The following is a 14,445-nucleotide window of genomic DNA, read 5'->3' as shown; positions in this document are numbered from 1 at the left end:
ATTCGGAGGCTATTTTTAGGGTTCTGTGGAGTGTTTAAGATACATTTTCTCTCCCTCTTTCTAACTTTGATTTCCTTTCTAGCTTTAGTTTAAAAAAGCAGCAGTAGAAAAGTTATTTACGGTTAGGTTTATTTGAGTTTTTATTAGGGTTCAATGGTGTGGGATGTTTGTTCTGTTAGTAATAGAAATAGGTTTTGTTTTGATGTGCTGCGATGGGATGAGCGTGTGCTGCGTACCGGTGCTGACAAAGGTACAGTATTTTTATGGCTCTGATGTGTCGGGTTAATGAATTTATATGGTCTAATATGTAGATGAAAATAAAAATAAATATACATTTAAAAATAAATATAAAATTATAGTGGTAAACAGAAATATAGAAATCAAATAGATAAATACATAAAACTATAATATATTGTATATTATTGTAACATAACATATAAATTATAGTCTATTATATATATAAACAAAGATATATAACTATAGAATGTAAATATAAAACCAGTAAAATAAATTGGAGAATTTTTTTTGGTTTTTTAGGTTATAGGCTGGGTTTTATAATAAATGTGGTGGTGGGCTTTGCTGCAGCTGGAATTTGTATCTATTTCAGGAAGCGTCATACAGTATATCCTGCAATTTAATAGATCCCCTGCTATGTTAGTTGTAGTGGAAGAAGCTGAATGAAACCAGGACACTGAACTTTGGTGCACCAAACCCCTGCCAATAACAGGTTTTCAAATAACAAACCCACAGTTTACAACAATGTTAAAAGCCCAGCCTACAAAAATACCAAACTCCCAGCCAAAAAAAAATACTAAAAACTTGGCCTACAAAAATATCGAACAAACCATCCTATAAAAAACTGCATTTCAAAATACCAGAACAACCTAGTTTCAAAATAATAGGAAACCCAATTTCAAGGTACACAGGAGCTGAGGGCTGCGGGGCAGAGGGACCGGTTGAGGGGTAAAGGGAGAGGCCTTGAGGGCTGGACCGTCCAGTGGAGATCAGGGGTACAGGATACAGCTGTACCACCCCCTCACCCCAGCCCTAACCTCAGCCTAACCAGCTCCCCTAAAAACAGCCTTTTCCCCCAACAGCAGCACAACACAGCAACCCTAACAGCAAGACCAGAGAGCAACCCTCACACACCAGGACAATGACAGAACCCTCAGAGAACAACAGAACCACTGCGGCTAGAGAGCAACAGGTAGAGTTTGGAGACTGAGCACGTCTTTTTGAGTTTTTTTCTCAGGACTTTTAAAGGTATTTAGGGGATTTTGGAAGGGACTTCTCTGGGACTTTTTAGGGTATTGTTGGGGCTTTTTCAAAGCCATTCTCTGATTCCCTAGAATATTTTGAAGATTATGGTCAGGGTCAGAGGAAACACCCTCTGAAAAGGCAGAGTTTTAGGACTGCAGTGGAATGCTTTAGAAAGGGGTCAGCGGTGGCACAGCAGGTCGGGTCCCACACTGCCAGTCCAAAGGTTGTAAGTTTTAGACCCAGCTAAGTTGTTGTGGTCAGGGTTAGATGCTCTCAGCTTTGGTCTGGGAGAATTTCTGCACAGAAAAACTCACCCCCTGAGTTTGCTGATGCCAGTTTGCAGGAGGTGCTTGGCACTGCCAGAGCAGCCCGAGTTCTCGGTGGGGGCAGCTTTGCTCCTGGAGAAATCCTGTGCTGGCCCTCTTCCCTGTAAAACCAAACTCACCCCTGCTGCGTGTCGACGTCCATCCGCAGGAGGCACGTGGCACTCCGAGGGCAGCAAGAGTTCTTGGTGTTGGCAGCTGCGGACTGCGAGAAATTGTTCTCTGCAGTTTTGGAGGCCGAATTGCAGTTTCTGCCATGGGCACACAGAGAGGAAAGGCTGTTAATTTCCTTAGAAAGGAAAGCCTGGCACCCCATGGTTTAAGGGGCAGACAAAGGGCTGTATAGGGGAAAGAGCTCCTCACAGGACCTTTCTTCACCTCAGCCCCCACTCCAAGGTCTAGCAGGCCCCCCGTGTGACAAGCTGCTTTCAGAGGGTTGCCCGGGCACACCTGCACAGGGAGCTGCTAGGCCAGAGGGACTAATGGGGACGGTCGGAGCATCCAGCACGGACTAGGAAACAGCCAGACCCACCTGGGCACTGAGCATCACTTTGAGAAAACGCCAAGGGAAAAGCCCTTTTGGCCAAGGGCCAGCAACTGAGCAGGCCAGGCAGCAAGTGGGGTTCCAGGAGAGGGCTTTCAACTTTCCCCTTTTACAGTGTCAGTCCCTCTCCAAAGCCCCCAGACCCTCCAGAGCACTCCCAGAAAGGAGAGGGGTTATTAGGAGAAAAAGAGTTTATAAAAAAGGGAAAAAGCTTCATTTTCCATTAGTTTTTGTGTTCAAACTGGTAGGGACTTGGATTCCCCTGCAATTTTAATGGTCTCAGTTGAAAGAATCCCTGCCTTTTCTATGCTGTTAGGGGTGTTAATTGACAGGGAGTCCTCATTCTCTATTATTTGGCAGTTTAAAAAGAAGGGGAAAATCTTGACAATGTTTCTTATGGGTTTGAATTAAGGGTAGCCACCCCTTTTTGTTGTCCTGAGGCCCAAATTGAGGGAGAAGGCCAGCTATCCCTCCATCCTAAGGGTTTGAACTGAGGGAAAAATCCTTCTTTTTTCATCACTGGAGAGATTTAAAGTGTGGAAAGCCCCTCTTTTCCCAATATTTAAGGAGAGCAAATTAAAGGGCAGAAACTATTTATTTGCCATTGTATTAGCTTCAGTAGAGGTAACTGCCCCATTTCCTCTTTTTAAGGAGTTCACTGGAAGGAAGCTCTGCCTTTTTCAGCATCTTAAGGGTTTAAAACTACATTTCAGGGCACTTCTTTCTATGCTGTAGGACCAAGTATCTCAGAGAAGGATGAGCCTCACATGCCCTTAACCCTTACACTGCCTGGGAGGCTTTTATTTTTCTTATTTTTCCTTATAATGTAGATAGCCTAAATTAGAGGTCCCAAGGAGACTTAGACTATTCATACCATTAGTATTCTTCTCCACCCAGCTTAGTCACATGGGAAATACTACTTAGTAGCCACTAAGGAATAATTACCTAAGTTAACAGCAAATTACCCAATCTATCTAGTTATGCTGCCTAAACAGAAAGTTTTATTTCTTACCAGTTTGCTGCCCTTTTGCTCCAAGCAGTTGCTACAAAAAAGAAAGCGCTGTTATTTTTCTGAAGAGCTTTCTTCTATAACAAGCACTTTACTCCCCTTGAATTTGAGTCAGAGAGGCCAAACAGCTGCAGCTGCTCTGAGGGCTTTTATACTCGGTGGGATTTGCCCCCTCCCTTTTCCTGGGTGCCATGGGAACGAGAGGCGGGCACAATCAGGGGTATATTAACCCCAGCCTTGGCTGTGGGGCTTCATTCCCTCTCTGGGATGTGCTGGGGTAAGAACTCTCCTCTCATTTCAGTGAAGAGGCTCTTGCAGCTCATCTCAACTTCTTTCCAGCAGGTGTTTCTGGGCATCTAAAGCATAGAGGCTTTGAAGATTCTGTGAAGTAAACAGCATGGAATACAGGAAGTATTTAGACTCATGATTTTGGCTTTTGTGTTTAGGGGTGGTAAAGTGCATTTGTAATTTCTGGTTTTGTTCTTGCTTTGTTTTGTATTTTTTTTTAGGAGGAGCGCAGCATCCAGAGATTCCTGGTTGTGTCAAGTACAACACTTTTTTCAGCAGATTCATCATGTCACAAGAGGGATTCGCCCAGTGTCAAGGATGATGTCTGAGATTGAGGCATCAGGTGAGTTGAGGATTGTGATTAGGAGAGGGAATGTGAGCAGGCATACAGTTAGGAATTATTGTGGGTGGGGGGAGGTTTGAAGGTAGCAGGGTGAAAAAGGATGTTTATTTGAGGACCCCCCCCCCCTAAGGCTTCTCAGAAGCCTAGCAGAGGTATTCCCATGTCCTACAGCACACAAGGTTATCTACTGCACTCATAGGAATGCTATCCAACTTTGCCTTTCTCTAACCCAGGTGCCACTGCTAATAAAGGCCACAGCCTTGGAATCAGGGTGAAGCTGGAGCCTAAAGCAGCCAGGCACACTCAGGAGAGGGCAAGTAGCTGACTTGCTGGGATTTGGCCCGCATAACTCTGGACTCATACTTTGGTTTTGGTTTTCTTTATTGTAGCTAACCAAGAAGCTAACAGGCCATCACGAGGCGTTCCAAGGCAGACTCATTTCAGGTGCAACATGGATCCACATCACCAATCATCCAAACGATAAGTTGGGGGCCAGGGCTTGGAGATGGGATGATGGGAGAGTAGCAGGTTGGGAGATCTTGGGGCAGATGTAAAAATTAGCAGAGGGAAAAGCAATCTTCTCCAAGGGCCTCTTAGGACAGCTAAAGGGAGAGGCTCTATTTTTGATGGCAGCTTTCAGGCAGGCAGTGCAGAACAGTTCTGGTCTATGTTGTGTTGTCCAGTGTGCTGTGTTACCTAGTGTGTCTTTGAGGTCCCTTTTACCTTCTCTCCTCGAGGCCCTCACCACAAGCATGATGTGTCGTGTTTAATGTCCCCCTGTTTGTCGTGTTCTGTGTCACGGGTGTCTGCACACATTTGTGCCGGAGCTGTCCTGCCCTGTCGCATAGCCAGCTGCAATAGGACAAGTCCTGGGGCCTTGCAGTTTGTGGGGTGTCACTGGACTCTAGATGATATTTCTAGATAGACACAAGATGTTTGGAGCTGTGAAGTCATCCTGCAGCCCTTTTACTTTTGTCCTAACTTTCTGATGAAGAGGATAAAATCCATGGCAAAATCCATCCATCCACCCATGCCGGGTGAGGAGGTTCCCCAGAGCAGGTCAGTCACTGTTTGTCTCTGCAGGGGGAGTTTAAAGTGTGACTCTGTTACAGCACTGTTCTTTTTCTTTTTAGGAAGTAAAGCTGGATATCAGCAGTCAAGGTGAGATGGGCAAGGTGAGCATTGAGTAGCTTACAGAAGCAGTTGTTATTGCTCAAGTCTCTCTGCTGCAACTCTAAGCATGTGTTCCTATTTCTGCACCAGGCATTCTTAGGACAATGGTGAATAGCAGAATTGTTGGGTTTTGGCCAGCGTGCTGCTGAGGTCATGCATTGATATTTGGTTTTCTTTAATGTAGCTGGCTAAGAAACACCAGGAGATTGTTGAACAGCAGTGCCAGCAGGACCTTCCCAGATGTAGAGGCCACCATCTTTTGTACATGACATGGGCCTGCATCCTGAGATGTCTGAGAGATAAGTAGAGGGCTAAGTCCCACAGAGGGGTGAGAGCGGGGTGCTGGTTTGGGAATTACTGGGAGAGGTTTTTGAATCTGCTTTGGAGGAGGGGGAGTGTCCATGAAGTGGCCCCTTAGGCCCCATAAAAGCAAAGTCTCACTTTTGATCACAGTGCTGAGGTGTGCAGCAGGGCAGAGCAGTCCCGGTGTGTCTCGTGTCACTTGTGTATTGTGCATTATGTGTGTTTGGCTATGTCCTGTCCTTTAGCTTAGGCCTTTGAGGGGCCTGTCAGAACCCCGGCATCATTCTTAGCATCTGTGATTTCTGCATTCCTTGGCCTGGCACCCAGGCCATAGAACTTTTGACTCGGGAGCTCAGACAGGCATCAGAATTGCATCTCTTTTTAGAAGCAGCTAGTCAGATGTCTTTTCAGGTCTTGTTCTCAGCTGTACGGACAACTGCAACCCTGCAAGGTTCCATTATGGCTGATTAGGACTTGTAAGAATGTGAGCACAGGTAGAGCATTGCGACTGTAGGGCTCCTGGGCATTCATCTTTGCAATTCTTGGACTGAATCATTCAGTTTAGCATCTTCTTTTTCCAGGGCTCTCTGAGCCTCATCAGCTCACCATCAGTCTCACCTTAGTCATCTCATTTTGCAGCCTCTCAGTCCTTGCAGTCATTTTCCTTGCCTAGAGGTTTCTGTCTGTGTCGTGTCCCTATTGTTTGTCACGTCCTGTCGTGTCAGGGGTGTCAGCACACATTTGTGTCGGAGCTGCTCTGCCCTGCCACATAGCCTGCTGCAATAGGACAAGTCCCGGGGACTTGGAATTTGTAGTATGTGGTGTAGTTGGACTCTAGATGGGATTTGTAGATGGACACAAGATGTCTGGAGCTCTTAAGCTATTCTGCAGCCTTTTGACTTTTGTCCTAACTTTCTTTCAGATGCAGAAGGATAAAATCCAGGGCAGAGCCCCCCATCCCAGGTGAGGGGATTCCCCCAAGCACGTCAGTTACTGTTTTCCTCGGTACAGGAAGCCTATATGATGGCTGTTACAGCCCTGTTGCCTTTCTTTTAAGGAAGTCAAGGCAGAGAGCGGCAGTCCAGGCCAGCGGGCAAGGTGAGCATTGAGTAGCATACAGAAGCAGTTTTATTGCTGAGGTCTCAGTTTCTGGTGCAGCTCTAACTATCTCCTCTTGTTTTTTTTTTTTTTTTTATTTTAGATGGTCCACTTGTGATCTATCCTGGCCGAGCATACCCATGCCAGGTGGGTGCAAGCTTATTGTATCGATGTGGCATACTTGTCATGGTAGGGAGGTTGTGTTTTCACAGTATCTCAGCATGCTTTTCTGCTTTGTTTCTTTGCAGGTGCTGTCGCTGTCCTAGGCATGACCAAGGAACAGAGGAGGGCAGGTTAGTCGGTGTTTAGGCAGGCTGACTCATAGGCGAGCATTATGCAGCAGCATGCTAAGCATGTACATTTTCTTTTTGCAGGTGTCTTCTGGGCAGCCTCTGGAGTCAAATCAAGATTTGAGGTGAGCTGGGACAGTGGTGCGGAGGACTCCCGGGGATTACCGTTTTTGAGGGCAATAGTCGCGTTTTCTGTTGCGCCTTAGGTACCCCGAGGAGGCCGTTAGCCAAAGCTTGGAAGCGGCAGCACCGAAGCGCACGCATCGAGAACATCTCAACATCCACGTCCGACCGAGGATGGATTTTGTCCGCTCGTCTTCCAAAAGCTAAGTGTCGGGGCCAGCGGTCGGGAGAAGGGGAAAAGCCTTTACTATCACAGGAGGCAGTTTCATGTCAGCTTAGCGGAGAGGTCCGTAGTGGGACGGGCTCCCTGGAAGTAAAGGGAGAGGGTTTCTCCTCAGCCTCACCAGAGCCTTTGCCGGGCAGGGCAGTTCTGACCCATCTCCACAGCGTCGCGAACTTTGCGTCGTCAGCCTTCCTCGACTCGGCATCGTCACGGATCTTCCCCCGAGGAGCTCGCCTTTGGGTCCGGAGCTATAGCCACGATCACCCGGCCGTCCGCTTCCTTCTCGAGGCTCGCCGAGCCTCTCGAGCACCTTCTTAACTGCTTTGGCACTAACTTCTTTTAACGAGTTACATTTCATTAACACACGCTATTGTCATAGAGCTTCCTTTCCTTTGGCATCATCAGCCTCTGGCTCATCTTGCGCTAGCAGTCTCAGGTCCCTAAGGGGAAAGTTGCCACTTGTCTCTGTGTTATGTCATCTGTGTCTATGTTATGTCATCCGTGTCTGTTATGTAGCGTGTGTCCGTTGTCTTCCACGTCATAGGCCTTTATTACATCTCGATGCTTTATCGGCACTATTCTGTGCCATATCGGCCCTATTCTACTCACGTTCCTTTCCGGATATTCCTTATTCCGGCATCTTTACATTTTTACTCTTTGAGCCAGGAAGGATTACAGAAGATGTTCTCATCCATCTTCCTTCTCACTACCAGCTTTGGTAGTGCCTTTTTTCCCATGCCATTCTCTTGGACTTTTGGAGGGAGCATCCTAATCCCTCCTCAGGTGACTGCAGTAGTTCTATAGGTTCCATCTTCTCAAAGGGTATAGGGCTCAAGAATTAATCTTCCAGAGAGTTACCTTAAGTCCTGGTTTATATTGTATGTACCTATGTTGGCTTGTATTTTATGTACTTACATTGTATGTACCTATGTTGGCCTTTACTGTATGTACTTACATTGCATGTACCTCTGATGGCTTATATTGTATGTACCTGTGTGGGCTTATACTGTATGTACTTACACTGTATGTGAGTGTATTGGCGTATATTGTCTGTACTTACACTGTATGTAAGCGTGTCACCTTATATTGTGTATACTTACACTCTATGTACACTTGCACTGTATGCGTCAGCTTATAATGTGTGTACTTACATTGTACCAATTATGATTGGAACTGCCCTGCCCTGGCCCGTAGTCACAGTTAGGTGGAAGAGTTATAAAAACTGTACCGTTCATCTGTGTTTTGTGGGATTTTGGGTAGAAAATTTATTGGGCCAGTGCGGGGACAAGTCCTAGCTGTCAGATAGACACTCGTTGACCCCTTCCTGTCGTCTCACAGGTCCCCGAGGCTACCGATTTCCCCGGAATCTACCACTTGACGTCAAGGAGCGGCAGCCAGAAGATGCATTGAAGCACGTTCTTCAGCGTCTCGGGTAAGGGCCACAGCGAGCGTGTAAGTCGGAAGAGCGTGTGAGCGTGCGTGAGAGCATGTGAATGTGTCTGTCTGAGTCCGCTTGTCTCTGCGTGTGTCAGCGCATGCTGACTGGTTTTACCCTTGTGTGTATGACTTTTGCTTTTCAGGTTTTTCAACTCATTTTTAAATTTAGAATAAAAAATCCCCAGCCGGGTTTTTTTTTTTTCCCCCCCCGGCTGGGTTTTTTTTTCCTCGGTCCCGGTCGGTCTGCGAGGCGACGTTCATCGCCAAAGTTTGGGCGCGGACCATCCAGGGACTGGGGTTTTCGTCAGGCAGGAGGATTTTTTGGAGGCTCCCGGGAACCACGTTCCCGAGGACCAATGATTGCTGGGGTGTAATTTAGCAGTTGTGATGAGAGGGATGGTGAGTTTGTGTGTAATCTGAAGGGAGAGGTTATGGTAGATGAGTGGTGGTTTCTGTGTGCTTTTGTTGTTTTGGGTTTCTTGTAACAATAACTCAACATGTAATGAAAATAGGAAAAGGTTATCACTTTGTGTTGATATGTGTATTGCTCTGTACTGCTCTGTATTGCTCCATATGTAAGTTTGACTTTTACCAGTGTGTCTATGGATTGTATATGCACTTGCGTTTGTATACACTGTTTCTATGTATTTTGCTGATGTCTAAATAAAAACATGCATTTAATAAAGTTGAATCACCCCTAATCAAGATACCCCCTGCCCTTCCCTACCCCCACCGCGGCTCCTGTCTTTTTTTGGTGCGGTTTGGTAATTTCTTTCCTCTGTATTTCTTCCTTTTGCTCCTCACTTTCCTTTTCTATTTCTAACTTAACTCCCATCTGTCTCTAACCCTTTGTTTCTGTTTCTCACTCTTTGTGACACTGTGTCTCTGCTTCTGTAACTCTGTTTCCATCTGCTTGCTTTTATTTGTCCATTTCACTATTTCTGTCTAACTGTATGTATTTTTCTCTCGTGTCTATACTTTGCACCTTATTTCTTTTTCTTTGTAACTTTCACCCTCGCTCTTCTTGCTTCTGTTTCTCTGTGTTCTCCTTTTCCTTGGTTTGTCTTTTTTGCTCTCAGTCTTTTCATTTTTCACTCTGCCCTGAATTTTCTAATCCTAACCACTTTCTTTTCCCTCCAAGTCCTGTCTTTCCTTTTTCCCACCCTCCTTTTCTTTTCTCTCTGTCTTGGTTTCTCTCTCTGTTTTCTTTTCTCTTTCTGTCTCTCTGTCTTTTCTTCTCTATCTCCCTCTCTTCTTTTTCTCTCTGGTTTTTTCTCTGTCTTCTTTTCTCTCTGTTTCCCTCTGTCTTTTTTTTCCCTGTCTCTTCCTCTTCTTTTCACTCTTTTTCCTTCTCTCTATTTTTTTCAGCCTTTACTTCTCTCTCTTTTCTCTCTCTCTCTCTCTCTCTCTTTTCTCTCTCTCTCTCTTTTCTCTCTCTCTCTTTTCTCTCTCTTTTCTCTCGCTCTCTTTTCTCTCTCTTTTCTCTCGCTCTCTTTTCTCTCTCTCTCTCTCTCTCTCTCTCTCTTTCTCTCTCTCTCTTTTCTCTCTCTCTCTGTCTCTCTCTCTCTTTTCTCTCTCCTCTCCTTTCTCTAACTTTGTTTTCCTTTCTAGCTTGAGTTTAAAAAAGCAGCAGTAGAAACTTTCAGGCTCCCGGGGTGTAAAGGAAAAAAATAAAAAAATTAAAAATACAAAACAAACCCTTTACTCCCCAGGAGCCTGGAAGTTTCTACTGCTGCACCGGACATATAGTTTTTATTCTTGCTGACAGCAATCAAGCCTAATCAGTACCCCCAGCTGACACCAATCAAGCCTAATCAGTACCCCCAGCTGACACCAATCAAGTCTAATCAGTCTCACCTACCACTAGACACCACCCCTATACACAAGCACCGACCCCGTCACCAAGCCCCGCCCCTAGGTCCCCCCCACCCCCAAAACACAGCCCCGCCCCTAGCCAAGCCCGCGCCGCCCCGGCCCTAGCTGCCCCCAGGGACCGCCTCCCACCGGCCACCCCCGCCCCTAGGCGCCCCAGCCCCCGGACACCGCCCCCCCGTCGCCCCGGCCCCCGCCCCCTAACACCACCCCCGGTACCCAAGCGCCCCGCCCCCGGGCTCCGCGCCGCCCCCGGGCGCCGCCGCCCCGCCCCTGGGCACCGCCCCCCCATCGCCGTGCCCCCGCCCCCGGGCGCCACCTCCCCTACCCGAGCCCCCGCCCCCGTGCGCCGCCCCTCCGTCGCCGGGGCGCCGCGGCAAGGTGCCGCCCCCACGGCTCAGAAGCCCCTCCCCGCGACGCCGCCGGCCGCACGGCAACCGGAATAACACTCCGGCCACGGGGGACCCGAGGAAAGCGCAAAAAAACCGGCAAAAATAGAGAAAAAACAATCCGGTCATGGCGGCCGCCATGTTGCCGGAAGTGACGTAATTCGGGTGGCGCCGCCATCTTGTCCCCGTACCACGTGCACGCCTGGGCGCCGCCATCTTGCCGGAAACCACGTGTCGGCATGGGCGCCGCCATCTTGCCAGAAACCACGTGTCTGAAATTGGGGGGAAATTGGGTGAAAATTGGGGAGAAATTGGGGGAAAAATTAGGGAAAAATTGGGGGAAAATTTGGGGAAAATTGGGGGGAAATTGGGTGAAAATTGGGGGAAAATTGGGGGGAAATTGGAGGAAAATTGGGGGAAAATTGGGTGAAAATTGGGGGGAAATTGGGGGAAAATTGGGGTGAAATTTGGGCGAAAATTGGGGGAAAATTGGGAGAAAATCAGTGCTGAAATGGGACAAAAATTGGGGCACAATTGGGGGGAAATCGGGGCGAAAAATGGGGGAAAATTGGGGGGAAATTGGGTGAAAATCGGTGCTTAAATGGGCGGCATCCAGCGCCTCTACGGCAAGCAGGGGGTTAAATTTGGGGGGAGACGGGGGGAAAAATTGGGGGGAAATTGGCCAAAAATGGGGTGAAAATTTGGGGGAAATTAGGGGAAAAATTGGGGGAAAATTGGGGGAAAAATGGGTGAAAAATTGGGGGAAAATTGGGGGGAAATCGGGCGAAAATTGGGGGAAATTGGGGGAAAAATTGGGTGAAAATCAGTGCTGAAGTTGGGGAAAAATTAGGTGAAAATTGGGGGGAAATTGGGTGAAAATTGGGTGAAAATCGGTGCTGAAATGGGACCAAAATTGGCCAAAAAATGGCGGAAAATCGATGTGAAATTGGGCGAAAATTGGGGAGAAATTGGGGGAAAATTGGGGGAAAAATCGGGTGAAAATTGGGTAAAAAATCGGGTGAAAATTGGGTAAAAAATCGGGTGAAAATTGGGTAAAAAATCGCAGGGGGCGGCGCGGGAGGGGAAGGGTCGGGACTTAACCTGGGGGAGGGGTCTGGGGTCTGGGAATTGGGATTTTGGGAATTTTGGGATTTGGGGATTTTGGGAATTTGGGACTTTGGGATTTTGGGGTTTTGGGGTTTTGGGGTTTCGGGATTGGGATTTAGGATTGAGATTGGGAATTGGGATTGGGGATTTTGGGGTTTGGGGTTCGGGGGTTTGGGGATTTGGGGGTGAGGATTTCTCCGGGGGAGGGGTCTGAGAAGTCTGGGGGCTATGGAATTTTGGGATTTCGGGATTTGGATTTAGGATTGAGATTGGGGATTGGGGAATTGGGATTGGGGATTTGAGGATTTGGGGGTGGGGATTTATCCCGGGAAAGGGGACGGGACCTGAAGGGGGCGGGCGTGGGGAGGGGTCTGGGGGTTGGGGATTGGGATTTTGGGAATTTTTGGGATTTTGGGAATTTTGGATTTTGGGATTTTGGGGTTTTGGGATTTGGATTTAGGATTGAGATTGGGGATTGGGGAATTGGGATTGGGGACTGGGAAATTGGGGATTTGGGGGACGGGAGCTGAGCGGGGGCGGGCGTGGGGAGGGGTCTGGGGGCTGGGGATTGGGATTTTGGGAATTTTTGGGGTTTCGGGATTTTGGGATTTTTGACAATTTGGGATTGGGATTTTGGGGTCTGGGATTTGATTTGGGATTTTGGGTTTTGGGATTTTTGGGATTTTGGGATTTTTGGGGTTTAGGATTGGGATTTTTCAGAATCTAGGATTTGATTTGGGATTTTTGGGGTTTGGGATTTTGGGATTTTTGACAATCTGGGATTGGGATTTTTGGGTTTTGGGGTTTTTGGGAATTTAGGGTCTCAAATCCGAATTTTTGGGGTCTGGGATTGGGATTTTTTTGGTAATCTGGGAGTGGGATTTTGGGATTGGATTTGGGGTCTCGAATTGGGATTTTTGGGGTTTGGCATTGGAATTTTTGAGAATCTGGGATTGGGATTTTTGGGGTCTGGGATTGGGATTTTTGGGGTCTGGGATTTGATTTGGGAATCTGGGATTGGGATTTTTGGGGTTAAAGATTGGCATTTTTCAGAATCTAGGATTTGATTTGGGATTTTTGGGTTTTGGGATTTTTGGGATTGGGATTTTTGGGAATTTGGGATTGGGATTTTTGGGGTCTGGGATTTTGGGATTTTTGAGAATCTGGGATTGGGATTTGGGGTCTCAAATCGGAATTTTTGGGGTCTGGGATTGGGATTATTTTTGTAATCTGGGATTGGGATTTTGGCATTGGATTTGAGGTCTCAAATTGGGAATTTTGGGGTCTCGAATTGGGATTTTTGGGGTCTGGGATTTGATTTGGGAATCTGGGAATTTGGGATTTTTGGGATTTGGGATTGGAATTTTTGAGAATCTGGGATTGGGATTTTTGGGGTCTGGGATTTGATTTGGGAATTTTGGGTTTTGGGATTTTTGGGGTTTGGGATTGGAATTCTTGAGAATCTGGGATTGGGATTTTTGGGGGTCTGGGATTTGATTTGGGAATCTGGGATTGGGATTTTGAGATTGGATTTGGGGTCTCAAATTTTTTGGGGAATTTTGGTGTTTGGGATTTTTGGGATTTGGATTTTTGGGGTTTGGGATTGGAATTCTTGAGGATCTGGGATTGGGATTTTTGGGGGTCTGGGGTTTGATTTGGGATTTTTGGGACTGGGATTTTTGGGAATTTGGGATTGGGATTTTTGGGAATTTGGGATTGGGATTTTTGGGGTTTGGGATTGGAATTTTTGAGAATCTGGGATTGGATTTGGGGTCTCAAATCAGAATTTTTGGGATCTGGGATTGGGATTTTTTTTGTAGTCTGGGATTGGGATTGCGGGATTGGATTTGGGGTTTCAAATTGGGATTTTTGGGGTCTGGGATTTGATTTGGGAATTTTGGGATTGGGATTTTTGGGGTCTGGGATTTTGGGATTTTTGACAATTTGGGATTGGGATTTTTGGGATTGGGATTTTTGAGAATCTGGGATTGGGATTTTTGGGATGTTTTCGGAATTTGGGATTGGAATTTTTGAGAATCTGGGATTGGGATTTTTGGGATTTTTGGGAATTTGGGATTGGGATTTTTGAGAATCTGGGATTGGGATTTTTGGGGTCTGGGATTTGATTTGGGAATTTTGGGATTGGGATTTTTGGGAATTTTGGGATTGGGATTTTTGGGGTCTGGGATTTTGGGATTTTTGACAATTTGGGATTGGGATTTTTGGGATTGGGATTTTTGAGAATCTGGGATTGGGATTTTTGGGATTTTTGGGAATTTGGGATTGGAATTTTTGAGAATTTGGGATTGCAATTGGGGGTCTCAAATCCGAATTTTTGGGGATCTGGGATTGGGATTTTTTTGGTAATCTGGGATTGGGATTTTGGGATTGGATTTGGGATTTTTGGGATTGGGATTTTTGGGGTCTGGGATTTGATTTGGGATTGTGGTATCGGATTTGAGGTCTCAAATCGGAATTTTTGGGATCTGGGATTGGGATTTTGGGATTGGATTTGGGGTCTCGAATTGGGAATTTTGGGGTCAGGGATTTGATTTGTGAATTTGGGATTGGGATTTTTGGGGTTTGGGATTTTTGGGGATTTGAGATTTGATTTGGAATTTTGGGATTGGATTTGGGGTCTTGAATTGGGAATTTTGGTGTTT

The 14,445-nt window shown here is 46.6% G+C and overlaps 1 long non-coding RNA gene across 5 annotated transcripts; it reads left to right on the top strand.

The window, feature by feature from the left end:
* The first annotated feature begins 855 nt into the window (after positions 1-855).
* LOC141727914 (uncharacterized) lies at positions 856-9,099 on the top strand. Of its 5 annotated transcripts, none has more exons than XR_012578701.1 (9): positions 856-1,207; positions 3,479-3,547; positions 3,649-4,942; positions 5,125-6,206; positions 6,301-6,341; positions 6,445-6,488; positions 6,590-6,634; positions 6,716-6,756; positions 6,838-9,099. It is a non-coding gene; the product is annotated as an uncharacterized LOC141727914 (long non-coding RNA). The 5 variants fall into 5 exon arrangements; XR_012578704.1 differs by lacking the exon at positions 856-1,207 and having other exon boundaries at positions 3,344-3,547; positions 3,649-4,826; positions 4,901-4,942; XR_012578703.1 differs by lacking the exon at positions 856-1,207 and having other exon boundaries at positions 3,349-3,547; positions 3,649-3,767; positions 4,001-4,942.
* Positions 9,100-14,445: the final 5,346 nt, after the last annotated feature.

The sequence above is a fragment of the Zonotrichia albicollis genome, unplaced genomic scaffold, assembly GCF_047830755.1.
Source record: "Zonotrichia albicollis isolate bZonAlb1 unplaced genomic scaffold, bZonAlb1.hap1 Scaffold_257, whole genome shotgun sequence".
NCBI lineage: Eukaryota > Metazoa > Chordata > Aves > Passeriformes > Passerellidae > Zonotrichia > Zonotrichia albicollis.
Note: the sequence above shows the minus strand (reverse complement) of the source record. Positions and strands in the feature narration are given on the sequence as shown.